The sequence below is a fragment of the Callorhinchus milii genome, unplaced genomic scaffold, assembly GCF_018977255.1.
Source record: "Callorhinchus milii isolate IMCB2004 unplaced genomic scaffold, IMCB_Cmil_1.0 Scaffold5, whole genome shotgun sequence".
NCBI classification, from domain to species: Eukaryota; Metazoa; Chordata; class Chondrichthyes; order Chimaeriformes; family Callorhinchidae; genus Callorhinchus; species Callorhinchus milii.
Genome location: NW_024704746.1, coordinates 16,142,025 through 16,155,697, shown reverse-complemented (window position 1 = coordinate 16,155,697; position 13,673 = coordinate 16,142,025). Strand labels below are relative to the sequence as shown.

The 13,673-nt window shown below is 40.9% G+C and overlaps 1 protein-coding gene across 4 annotated transcripts in view; it reads right to left on the bottom strand.

Annotated features, from left to right (window-relative positions):
* The window catches only part of adgrl2a (adhesion G protein-coupled receptor L2a), a 258,264-nt gene that overhangs the window by 147,876 nt on the left and 96,715 nt on the right, over nt 1–13,673 (bottom strand). The window contains exon 1 of one of the 4 annotated variants that reach the window (XM_007887232.2): nt 8,055–8,268. The exons of the other annotated variants lie outside the window; for them this stretch is intronic. The gene's annotated coding sequence lies outside the window, so the exon portion shown is untranslated. Of the gene's footprint in view, nt 1–8,054; nt 8,269–13,673 lie in introns of those variants that run through there. 4 annotated transcript variants of the gene reach the window in all.

Below are 13,673 nucleotides of genomic sequence, written 5' to 3'. Positions count from 1 at the left end.
GTTTCTCCTTTAAGCTTTCCCCTCCACAGTATAAACTAACGAGGTTTATATCATGAAAATGTTTGCCCAGAGTTCTACATCTTCACAATGAAACAAAACAAATTACTCTCCCAGAATGGCAACTGATGCATTAACCTCAACTTGTACTATTGTTAAGTTTCTCCTCTGTAGGGTCTGCTCGGAGGCCAAAGGGCAAGCTGCCACAAGAAGCAAGATCATTCTAAGCTGTCTTGAACACTGGCAGAGTATCAACACCCTCCCGCCACAAAACCGCCTCCAAGCAGACCAGATCTTATCAATGACAACACAGCAACCATTAGACTTCCAAAACAAAGTGAAGGTAACGTGTTGGATGCTGAGAATATTTTGTTTGATGCTAATGTCTGTTAGGCTATTCTTTCACTTCAGGGCTTCGAAGGATTTGAAATACTATTAATTACATCTCCAGCAAAACCAGTCTGCTGCACATGTAGCGACAGAAGAGTCACCACGGGACAGATGCCGGGGATAAAATTGGAGCTAACTGACCAGGAGGATCCTGGTTTGAATGGCGGTTCATGCTAAGTATGCTGGCCCCAGCCAGGGTTGTAAGGGTGGATTAAAATGGCCCCAGGCTTCCCAGGGATAGGGCGAGATGCTGGAGTCATTGAATAGAACCCCAGCAAGTTATTTATGACATAAGAATGATGTATTTTGGGAATATACCAGTGCTAAGCTTTGCCAGCATGAAACTTGAATTTGGAATCACTTTAACATCGTAGACCAATGCGACTCTGTTGAGCTGATCATTATGATGTGTAGTTTTACATTATGGCTGTAACAAACAATTATGGAACCTTTGTACCGCTGTGCCTTAAAGTGAAATCTTGCTAATAACTACTCTCTGCAGCCTTAGATTCTGTAAAATGGGAATGTCATCATCCTTAAAATTAAATAATATCTGTGTGTGTCCAATAATTACTTTAACATTGTTGATCATGTCTGGTTGCAGGGGTGGAAAGGGGAAGTGGAACCAGATGGTCTCTTTAGATGTAAAGTAAGGAATCAGTTGGTAATTAGAAGTAAAAGTAAGGAATCAGTTGGTGAATGGATGAGTTTGGAGCAACAATAGATTAGGAATGTAGTAAACAAATACATACAAGGCAGAATAATAATCCTTGCATTTGATATAGCACCTTATCACGTCTTCAAGATGTCTCAAAACGCTTCACAGAATATACTATAAAGTGAAATGACTGTATACTTTGTGGGTAAAATGTGGCTTCCAATTGCGCACAGCAGTGTCCCTCGAACCATCGTGGATTGAGTGACCAATTTATTATGGAATGTAATTGGATAATGGTTTGATCAGGTGGTACCTGGCAGACTGAGGAAGGGAAAGTTGAACAGGAGGCACGAATGCTTGTTTATTCATGTGTATAAGTATTAGGCACTGATTAGCGTAAAGTTGGAACAGACCTGGGAAAGCTGACAAGATGGTACCAGTTAAAGAAAAGAAGGCAGCTATTCACTTGAATTCTGTTCCCCAGATTGGTAATTATACCTTTCTGTTCAAAAAGATGCGGGGAGAGAGGAGGGAGGCAGGGGAAGGAAGGAAAACAGAAATCAGTATTTTTGCTTCAGACACTTGTCCGATAAAACTTGCTGGAAAATGCGAATGTCAGGGTGAGATCAGGCTCACATCTGATGCTCCAGATGGCGAAATCACATCCAACACTTACAGTCTAAGTAACACATGAGCAAGATACTGGATGAGTTGCCTGAGGAACCACATCCCAATAAAAGCAATATATTTAAGGGAAGAATGGGCAATAGAAAGTGACCAAGACTACATTCTCTCCACAATCAATGGGCAAACCCAAGATTAGACTCAGCTAAATTGGCCCTGATAATCATTTGCTACCGACATTCACTTTTCCTGCCTAAATGTATTGCCTGCATTCAACCATGATGAAAGATCAATTGGGCGAAGTACCAATGGATTGCTTGCATCATGGAATCAAACTACAGCAAGAGCCATCACCTGGAGAGGGGTGTATGGGGCAAACAGGCAAGAAATATAGAAAGGGGGGGCAGAGACTGAACAAAACTACCAGGAGCAACTTGCCATTCTTACAAGTAACACCAGATTTGACTCCAATCCTTCCTATTTTTTTCTCTCTCGTTGTACACAAGTGTGTTAGAACTCTCTTCTCCCTAAAGGCCCAGCTCCTACATTTTACTTCCTTTAGGCGTTAATTTCTTTCAGTTAAACGGTTAGTTTATTGTGACAGAAGAGTTTATTTTCCTTTTTTAAAAAAAAACAAAATATCTTGGTTTGCATCCTGCTTTCAAACCGTTACCCGAGCCACTCTTGATTTGGCTGCTCAGAGGCATGAAATGCCATGATGATCTTGCAGGAAATTTAACGCTGCTTCAAGTAGAACTGGCTCTGAAGCCAGAGGCTGCTGGTGCTCACACCCAGCTGCATTTTCTCTGTGTCTGAATCCAAAACAGCAGAAGCGACATCAGAATCACCAAACATAGGCAACGGTTGTTTTGAGCTGAGACTAATGTCTGGACTGTGTGCCTCTCCATTGTATGGGCAAAGAGTATGCAGAGCAGCAGCAGCATCATAACTCATACTGCTTCTTCAGAGAAGGTCAGAGAAACATGGCAGCCCGTGGATACAATAGAGGAACGCTTTCTTCTTGAAAGCGGGGAAATACAGTATGTGGTCTTTGTTGAATTTATCCCCGAACAAGCACAGACCGTGGTATAATCTTCGAATACCCAACTTCTGATTCATACTTATTTCATCTTCCAAACACCAAAAATGCATGTTTCAAAGTGGATCGTATCTACTTACTACTGACAAGTCTACTTACTAAGGCTACTGACAAGATGGTACCACTTAAAGAAAATAAGATGTCCTAGTTTATGATGTCCCAAGGCACCTTACAATAGCCAGAGAACTAGCAATGGTAACATAAATGGGCTTTTAGAGGCTTTCGTATACATGGAAAACCTGCACTCGTAATTAGGGGGTCCTGCTTGTATAATAATGGTTATCCTGAAATCCAGTGAAAGAATTTACTCATCGAATTCCTGAACAATGTTTGGAGACTAAAGACTGCTAAGAATCTCTATAGAGCAATCAATGACTGCTCCCTGTAATTTGAAAATATCCACTTTGAAATCTATTTCACTTGGTGCCTGGAATTTCCCTTTTAAACCTGGCTCTGTACGTGAATCCACTCAGGCAGAATGAGTGGTGCTACTTTGCGTATGTTGCTGGCTCTCAGCAAGCAGTTCCATGCCTGTGCACGTGCACACATTAGGCAGTATGGGCAGATCTCAGGCATTGTGTGCATAGGTACACCAGACACTGCCTGTACAGTTCCATCAAATGGTTAGGGGAAGTAGCACATGGGTACATCAGATCAAACAAGGTAAGCCAAATGCAGTTAGGCAGAAACATACCTGAGACATGGAGTGCACGCATGTGTGGCACACAATCATGGTTTTGGTATGCATGTACAATATCCAATACAATCTGGTGGGTGGAATGGAGGAATACTACGGAGAAGGAATCCATCAAATGCCTGCTTTGCCTTCAAATTGGTTCCAAGATGAAATCTATCCCAGAGGCAAGTTCATTTGAAACTACAACTGCAGTCAGAGGTCGGATTTCAGTGGAGCCCTCCATTCCAATGTGACCTCTGATCGCCAGTATAAACAGGCAGTTAATTCCCTAGGCTTAGCTTTATTAGAAAGTCCAGGAATCATATTTTGTTTCTACTCTGCTCTTTTGCTAATGAATCACTGTGCCACTGGCAATATCAGAAACAAAACTGAATGCAATATTCAAAGTGTGGGCTCATTAACGTATTCTATAGAAATATTACCACATCTCTGCACTTGGTCTCCAAATTTCTGGCAACACTTCTAACAATCTATTTGCCTTATTAATCATTACCTCAATCCTGCCAATTTTTAAACACTGTCTGCATTGACTCTCAAATCAGTTCCCTCCTCCACCTTCATCAAGGTAAACCAATTCATCTTGATCTCAGAGTTAATCCTATCTGGACCTATTTAGCATTCACTAACATTAAAGGGTGTTTTCCAATCATCAGACCAACTGCTGGGACTCCTTAGATCTCTTTAATTAATATCAACCTCCACTGTACATTTTGCCATCGACTCAATTTTCTGTCACCAGCAAATGTAAAAAGTAGTCTTTTAATCCCTCATCTATTTAATTTATGCACATTGCAGAAGAGAAATAGCTGAGCTCTGGCCTACACTTCTCCCGAACCTGATTGTGCCCATTAAAATTCTTGCCTCCATTTCTACTATTTAACCAGTTGTCAATCCACTTTATTCCTTCTGTAACTCCATAGGTTCCCACCTTCAGGGCCAGTTTCTGAAGGGGCACAGTATCAAAATATCCAATATCTGCCAGATTACCCCTTCCAATAAATGTTTGTCACATCCTCTGGGGGGGGAAAAAGTCCAATAAATGTATAAGGCAGGATCTCCTGCTCATAAATCCATCCCGTGGTCCTAATAATCAAATATGTTTTTGATGGATGATCCAAGTCTGAGCTTGAACTTTTGAACTGCAATTTTTTTTTTTTTTAAATGACCCATAAGCATGACACAGACTTGTGCAGAAGTTACAGAAACAATCAACTCCAGATTCCATTATACTGCTCTGCAGACCTCATGCAATCCAATACAATTTACATTTATATAGCACCTTTCACATAGGGAGGACGTCTCATGTCGCTAGTTTGACGGTGGGTACCAGGAACTATCTGTAACCTTTCTGGTGAGTGGCAAGGCTCGTCATTAAAAGCCTGAAAGCATTGCCAGGATTGTCCTGCCCGCAGCTCAGACACAAATCCCGATACATTAAGCTGAACCAGTCCCACCAGTTGGAGATGCGGAGATTGAACAGTAGCCCCTTACCTCTCTGTTTGCCAATCAAAGTGTATTTCAAGACTTGGATCTATGAACATGTGTTCACTAACTCAGACTCCAGGTAATGGCTTCTGTTAGCTGTCGTCCCAGGCCTCAGAGTTTCCCCATCAACTATCTGCCTTCAATGCGGTGGGAGCACCTTTACAGGCCAGGTATTGGCCACTTCAAGGGTGTTTACACAACCTTGCTGGAGAAATTGTCTGATGCTTTATCTGCTTTGAGGTGTGATGTAGTGGAATAAAATGCAAGTTCTTTCTATAACAGGAAATACACCAGAGCTCAGAAATTGATGCTATTGAGCCATCTTAAAACAAAGGTGGGGGAAAATCACACTTCAAGAGGACTAAAAAAAGATTAAAAAGGCAGGTGCAGAGAGGCAACAAAGCAAAATGCATTTTTGCGGGGAAATTTTGAAACTATCTGTAAAAACCAATTTAGAGGATTAATACAATGTTCAAACTATTTACATACTAATGTATTCATGGCCTATTTACAGCCACTGAGCTAGGCTTTGAATTCAAATCAGTTTGTAGGTTATTTAAGGTGTTAATGGCTTGTTTAGCTTGTATGTTTGGAGGCAGGAAAGTGGTGCACAGTTCGCTCTGACACTCAGTGACACTTTCCTGCCTCTAGCACATTTACCTTGCAAATGTGCCACCTCTTTGTCAAATTTTGACCACATGTGCGAACGGGTATAAGCACTAATAGCATATGTGCCAACACCACCACTCAACATAAACCAGGACGTCATTGAAAATCATACGGCATAGCCTTTGCAACGTTAGATCCTGCCCAGAATTAACAAGGGAGCAAAACAAATGCAGCAGAGCGCTGAAATCAGACCCCTTCTTTTTTGCGGCACTCTCCACCCTGTGGGAAAGATACACTGATCATGTCAGGGTTAGATGTATATATAACTTGAATACAAAGGAATAACTTATTGTGATATGGTGCTGATGAGCAATTGTTTGCATTTCCCCAATATTTCAAATGCCCAATTGATTTTTTTTAAAAAATGTAGTGTTCAATTTTTATCTAAGTTTCTCCCTGCTGGCATATGCCTTTCTGTGCCTTATTTGCCTTCCACTTATTGGGGCATAGTTTCACGAGCACTGGATGCTCTCTGGTACCAGCTGACGTGACTGCTATTCACGCGCGAGTCTTGGCAGTGTCGACTGTAGAGGGCGTCACAGCCGAGCCTGATCTCTCCCCACCCAATGCCCACATCCTCACAATCAATATAAGGTACTGAAGGGGGACCAGGAGCAGGTACCCTGGCTGACTTGCTCCTCCCCAAGTCTGAGAAAGGCAGAGCCAAATTCTGCCTCTCCATTCAACCCGTAGCTGAGATAAGCAAACTCAGCACGGACCGAGATAAAAAAACAGCCAGCTTCAAAAGCTATAGCGCTATCCACTATGTGATTGGGGCTGACCTCCCATTCTCATTTTTACCAATTACCTTTTCAAGTATTCAAATCTTAAAAAATACCTTCGATAAAGACAACTCTTATTTCCTCACATATTTTGGAAACTTTAAAAACAAAATACATTTACAATGATGGCATTTCTAACTTATCATTTATCAGGGATGCTTCATTAAATAATTTTATGTAATTCCACGCTGATCCCAGGCTAATATTCTACACAAAGATGAGGCTATGGTAAAGGAGCCAACAAATAAACGGTCAGGAAACATTTTCTGTCTTACTAATCTTTGTATCAAGCACGAACAATAAAACACACCTAGATGAGGGAGAGCGGGTGTTAGACACAGAATAATGCACAGCCCTACCAATGTACCTTGATGCCAGCCTCAAATAAGTGGTGTTACTGACATTTCCAGCTTCCACATTTTTGGTGTTCTCTAAGTGAGGTTTATAATTTAGTGCCAATCATAGGCGATTTAATGCTGTAGATTCATACCTTTTAGATACTACAACACACTGAACACATTTCAATTAGGATCCTTGAACACATTTCAATTAGGATCCTCCCTGAGCTGGTCGAGAGAGGAAATCGCCACTCCATCACTGAGCATTCAAACCCAGAGGTGAAGCACAGCGTGCAAGCCCACTGAGCTACACTATCTCCTATTCCTTGATTTTTAAAAAAAATCAGTTCAATCTTTTTAAAAAAATGCTCCACAAGGAAAATAGTCATTATAACATTTTATCCCTTTGCAAGAATTGAAGACTGGTTAATTAATTCTCAAAGCTCACGATCTGTAGGACTCAGACTTAATTTAAATGCTTCTTTTGCAGACAAATTAATATTAAAAATAGAGACATATTTTTGGTCTGAGGACATAGTCTTATGTCTTGGCTATCAGTGCCCAGGTCAACTCTCAGATTACACCTTGAGTTGTGAAAACTGCCAGCTGGCTATGAAATAATAAAGCTTTGAATACAAGAAAGACCACAAGATGCCACTGTTTACTACACAGTACAGAAACACATCTTTAAAGGTAGTACAGTACTACGGAATGACAGAGCAATTAATAAAGGGCTTAGTCAAGGTGACTGCTTTCAGTCGATGATATGCCAGAATTCAAAAATATTCTGAATAAAGTGAAAACCTGCCGCATCAAGATTCAAACCATCTCATTTTACACACATGGAATCACTTGGTTTTTAGAAGCAAAGCAGCTTAGTTTAACATGCCAGTGCTACATTTATCTTTTTATGGAAATGCTAGCCTTCTTCAGAGAATGTTTTAAAACTCAGTGGAATCTAGTAAGACTGGCTGCTAAGAATTCTGTGCACTTGTGTAATACCCTGATTGACAGGAAACCAAGAAAGTACATCTGCAAGCTATCACTAAATCAGAAAAGGCCCAAGTGAAATTCAGCTTTAGTTAGACTAGTGGTGAGATAGCTGCATTTAACTTGAAAATAAAGAGGGTAAGCCTGAATCCCTTTGTGTGAATTTAATGTTAATAATGTACTCCAAACAGATTGGAAGAAATCAATGACAGTACCAATGGGGGCCTATTTTGTTCAGCACACGTTCAACTTGTCAACTAGTGATTAATGCTGTGCTCTGTAGACTCAGACAATACATCCGGGCTAAAACAGAAATAAAACTCACCCTATGGACGAGAACCTGATTTAAACATCTCTATTCAGAGTGACATTTGTCCTCTGCTTTCAAGCAGTTCCCTGGAAATTCCTTTGAGTTGACTTCATGACCCAAGCAAGGCCCATTGGTTCTGGCTTGTCATTTTCTGATCCCTATGGCTGAATTGTCTGCACTGAGTGAATAGACTGAGACACTGTGCCTTCAGTGCACTGACACCAGGAGACTCTGCAGCAGGTGCTGGGTCCAGTTGTTGTGAGGATTCCCAACCTAGTCACGATTTAAACCTGAAGATACAGAATGACAATTAAAGGTAGCCCGTCACTTAATGACTTTCCGTACATTAGCACATGCATCCTTACAAAGGTCCTTTTTTTTTACTAATTTCAGTGATCCTTTTCACGCACTAAATGACATCATAACACAAATCAGAATGATGCTAATCAGAGCTGGAGTCCCTATGTACTGAACAACTTAATTCACTCCTATTAGGTTGAATTCCTGATTCAAGCATTAACATGTTGTCATTTTTCTGTTTTCTTTTGCTCAGGCACAAGAGGGTGGTCAATCCACTGCCAAATTATACCTTAAAAACAGCAACACATTTTAAAACCTCATAATTTGTGTAAAATAAAACATTTCTTATTGTTTCTATTCAGACTGATTTGGTGAATGAACGAATGATTACAACAGGCGGTGGTACACAGACTAATTGACTGACCCATTTTTGTTTCTACATTGCATGAATAATGGTCTAAGTGTTTCATGCCAAAGTGGTTATACATTTCATCATCTTCTCAGGGTTCAATTTTAGCTTCTTCCCCAACATGCAGGGTCACTGAGTGGCTTCATTTGTAGAATCCAGTACCTAATTATGTACATTATTTATATATACATAAAAAGACCCACGTTAACCCACCGGCCAATATTTTGTACAAATAGCTTAATGTATAAAATGTTTTGCTTCCTAAGCAATCGACATTTAGCTGCAGGCTGCAATCTATCGGCAGGTGGTAGCCATTGTATTTTATTTTTCCAAATAGTCTAGGTGATATTAGCAAGCTTTTTCAACCTAACACTTTGTAAATAACAGGGTTGAGTAAATAGACTGCTTCCAGGCACATTTCGATATAGCTTGATGAAAGTTAAAAAAAACAGCAATTTTGTTACACTGCAAGACCCTTCGAATCACTGCCTGAATTATTAATCACGGTCTGTGGAGTGTTGTGCTCCAAGACACGATTGAAGCAGATTATTATTTCTGAACAATATGCTACTGACACTAAATTATGAATTTCACAGATTTCCTTCCCCTATAGCTCCAGTTTATCCAGTGAGCCGTTTAGCCATACATGTCAGAAATGTGCTCCAGGCATGACCCTCAGTTTGTGTTCATATCATTGCAGCCGGGTTGGCAGGACGGACCCTACAATGGTCTCAACACCCCAGGTTTGGAAGTTAGCAGCAGGGAGAGGAGGTAAATTAACCTGAAAATCAACTCAGGTTCCTGCTCCTAATGTCTATCCAATGACCTTGACTGGAAGTACGGACATAAGAAACCCACCACCTCCACACACGCACACAGACACACACACGCACATCCACAATTGATAAGACTGCAAATATTCAAGGCTCACAACATGAATAATGGCCATTTGGGTGAGGCACTGAAGAGTGACCAGTGGCTACAGAACTGAACACTGGGAAGGAATTAACGCCTTTATGAGAGACAGAGGGACAAGTTGGCAGAGATAAACCGGTGAGGGGAGAGGAGGAGGGAACTCACAGATTTGCAATTAATTTGGTTCTGTATAACGATTATTTGACAAATACTACACAACTTCGATCTATGGCAATGGAAACCTCCAAATGGAAGAAGAAAGACTGTTCAGCTTTGCGCAATAACCCATACAGATATCTGTGAAAACAATGAACTAATGAACTGTGAGTTTTCAGCATTAAGCAACATTTAAACCACTTCTCCTCATCATCTAGAGCCCCAGATATCTAAGTAATTGAATAGTTTTACCAAAAGTCAACTTTAATATTGAACGCCTAAGAATGTTGATCTTAGTGATGATAAATCCACGACTGTTTGTGGGACACTGCTGTGCGCAATTGGCTGCCGCATTTTGCCCACAAATGTACGGTCAATTCACTTTACAGCATATTCTGTGAAGCGCTTTGAGACGTCTCGAAGACGTCAAAAAACGCTATATCAAATGCAAGAATTATTATCATATAAAACCGTAAAACCTTGAGCTATAATTGATTCAGCTCTTTTAGGAAATCATCACAAATTATTTATAGTTTGTAGCCTAATCAACCAAAACATTAAGATTTGTATTATTAAATTGTGGGTTGAGAGATACAAAGACCAAAAGGGTTTCCATTCTCAAATAGTGTAAACTATTGGCGTTTTGTTTTGAAAATAATGAAAATGTCTACACAGTAGCTTTTGCAACTGCATGATTTTACAGGATTTAACTGATGAAATAAAGTGGCACCTCTGCCACTACAAAGTATCCAATATAATCCCCTTCTTCAGGCAACACTTCCTCATGCAGCAGCTTAATAGAGTACAGGAAGCTTTAGTCATGGTTAGAAGAGAACACCCAACTACTGAATAAATCTTTGCTATGGATGGAAACAAATATTTAATGAGAAGTCGTTTCTTCTTTCAACTTGAGTTCTCAGAAACACCCAAAACCCTCTCGTGCATTTAGCTTGTCCAGTGAAGGTGAAAATTGGAGCCATAAAAGTGGGATTTGCTGGACAAAGTTTAGGACAAACTGTTACATTATGGGATGTGTGCATTTTTCAGTTTACTTCTGTTGCATTAGTGTCTTGTTTACTTGCTTTTGATGTGTTCATTAATGAAAGGAAAAACCCAGGAGTTCAACAGACCAGGAAAAGTCTAATTGAGTTTCACCGGCCCAAACTGATGTGATTTGCTTTGTACTCAACGACTGCGCCTCATTCAATATCCTACTGGATCCCCACTAGTTACAAAGCAATCCACCCATTTCAGTTTGCTTCCTGTCTCTGACAGAGTAAGCCCAAGATTGAAAATGACAGGTGAAGTGCTGTTATGGCACTTCAATTTCTTTCCAAGTAGTCTGATTCTGTTATTTGAGTATAAAGTATTATCACCACATCATCCTGTATCTTCGAAGGATTTACAACATTTTGGCTCTACATAATCTCAATTGAGAAACACTTTGAATAATCTGAAGATTAATGCAAACAGCAAATGGCTTCTAGGATTTTTGTCCTTCACAGCAACCTGCGTTCACAACATTTACTGGTGACATGAGCGTGATAATGGCAAGGAATATTTAGTGAATGAAGAAATATTCCGATACACCTGGTGACCATATTGCTAATATATAATAGTAAATTAAAATAGAGCCATAGCATTAAAAAAGACTGAATTTAAAGTGTATTACATAAAAAGCTGGTTCTTGAATAACAGATTAAAAGAATCGATTAAAAGAAGTGCACAGCCATGTCTCGCTAGTAAAATAAGCAAACAGGATAGAATCCCAAAATCTTGTTTTATCTTTACTATTTAAAATAGCTTTGATCGAAACAAACAGTTTGTTCTGGGCAAACAACATAGAAACTCTCAAAAGTTTGCACCTCAAATATGTTTACGCAAAATGGATCTCACACACTACTATTAATGATTAGCGCAAGACATTAGTTATCTTGTGTTGGAATTTTCAGAGGGATTTCTGCAAGCGCTGTTTTCAAAATATGATCTTAATGGACATTACATTCAGAAAATAATACTTTTCCATATGATTACGTGAAGATTCTTGAACAGTCTGGATCAACGGTGGTTATGCTCCTTACAATTTTCTGGCCACTGATGTAATTCAGTGGGAGACACAAAAGGAGAAAGGCTATNAAAAAAGAACTCTCACCAAAGACAGAAAAAACTATGTAACTCTCCCTGTCAAGGAAGGTCACTGATTTTTCTAACAGCAAACCATTAATCAGCGGCAAGTAATAGTCTGGGCTCTTGCAAAGGTTGCAGCAACCACATCATGNTTTTTTAAAAGAAAACTGACATAATTACAAAACAGTAAAAGTACAGAAAACAGAACAAACACATCTTCCCCCATTTTACCCATTCACAATCCCTGATGGCCTTTGGGCCTAAAGTTCACAGCAAATGGGAGACAGGCTGACGTTTTCTCAATTGAACTAATGCTGTGAATGCTTTGATATGGTAATGCCCCTTCAAACAGTAAGAATCTGCCCTCGCATTAATTCCAACAATTTGTGCAGAATGATGCGAAATGGCACTCCTTTTGGCGAAGCAGAACAAAAGAAGCGAATTGCGGAGTATCTGATGAAACGAAACAACGGAACATTTGTTCCAACTGCATTCTCCCTCAGAGGCACCTCAGTCCAATTCCCTGGAATGCAGATGACTATTCCCTTAATGAAACCGTGTGTGTGTGTATGTGTGTGTGTGCGCGCTCTGCACTTTCCTGGAACATCTCACACAACGCGCTTCAATGGGAATCTTTGGTTGGCTTGAAAAGTGCCAAAGTGATGGAAGTGGGGCGAGAGGGGGGGGGGGGGGGGGATGGGGGGGGACGGGGGGGATGGGGGGGGGACGGCTTTACACATAGCCATAGGTATTCCCGTCCGCGAAAAGTGTGTGAGGGGGGAGAAAAAAACTCTCAACGTGTTGATTTCCCCCCTCCCCTACATTTATTCTCCACGAGGATCTGTGCACAAGGCATTTAAAAGGCAGATCGAGTAGAAGATTCGGAACTGCAATCTGCAAGTCGTTTACACATCGTAAGCAGCACAGCGCCAGTGGGTAAACTAAACACACTTGGCTGCATTTAGGAACAACAGTTTAAAACATTTAACCTTACCCCCCCCCCCCCTTCCAAAAAAAAAACCCGTTAGTGCAAGCAGAGGCAACTTCAACCACAAAACTTTTTTTTAAAAAAAAATTAAAACAGGGCTTCTGATTAAATGATCCTGAACTGATTTGGGGTCCACATGAAAGCTATCCGTTTCCTAGTAATTGATTCCATTCATTCACACAAGCTACGAGGAGCTGAATCAGATGCGAGCTCACAACCCCCCACCCCCCCACCACCATCCCCACCCCCCCCCCCCCAAAAAAAATCCAAACCACCACATCTGGTTGCATTTCTATTTCCCCGTCTGCTTTGAACATACCAAGTCATGTTAATAATCTTCTTACCTTGCTATAAAAAGAAATGGGGTGTAGGAAGGGGAAGGGGAAGGGGGGGGGGTAATCTTGCAAGCTTGCAAGATCTTTTGACTTGGAAGGGGGTTGGGAGGAGAAGTAAAGCTGGATTCGGTCTCAAGTCAATCCAGTATAGCAGGAGGGCAGCAGGAAGGCTCTCTGGAAATAGGAACTCCACTGCAGCTCAGAGCACAGCGGGCAATCACTGGGCGAATCGTTGCAGCTCTGGTACATACTCTGGTTTAGTTGGGGCAGCACAGAACGCTCTCTCAGGCAGTCATAGGTCTTGCTTCAAGTCCGTGCTCTGCCCTCCCCCTTCCACCATCACCCCCCCACCCCCCACCCCCACCCTCCTCCGCAATCCAAAACGCTGTGCTTCGGTGCGAGAG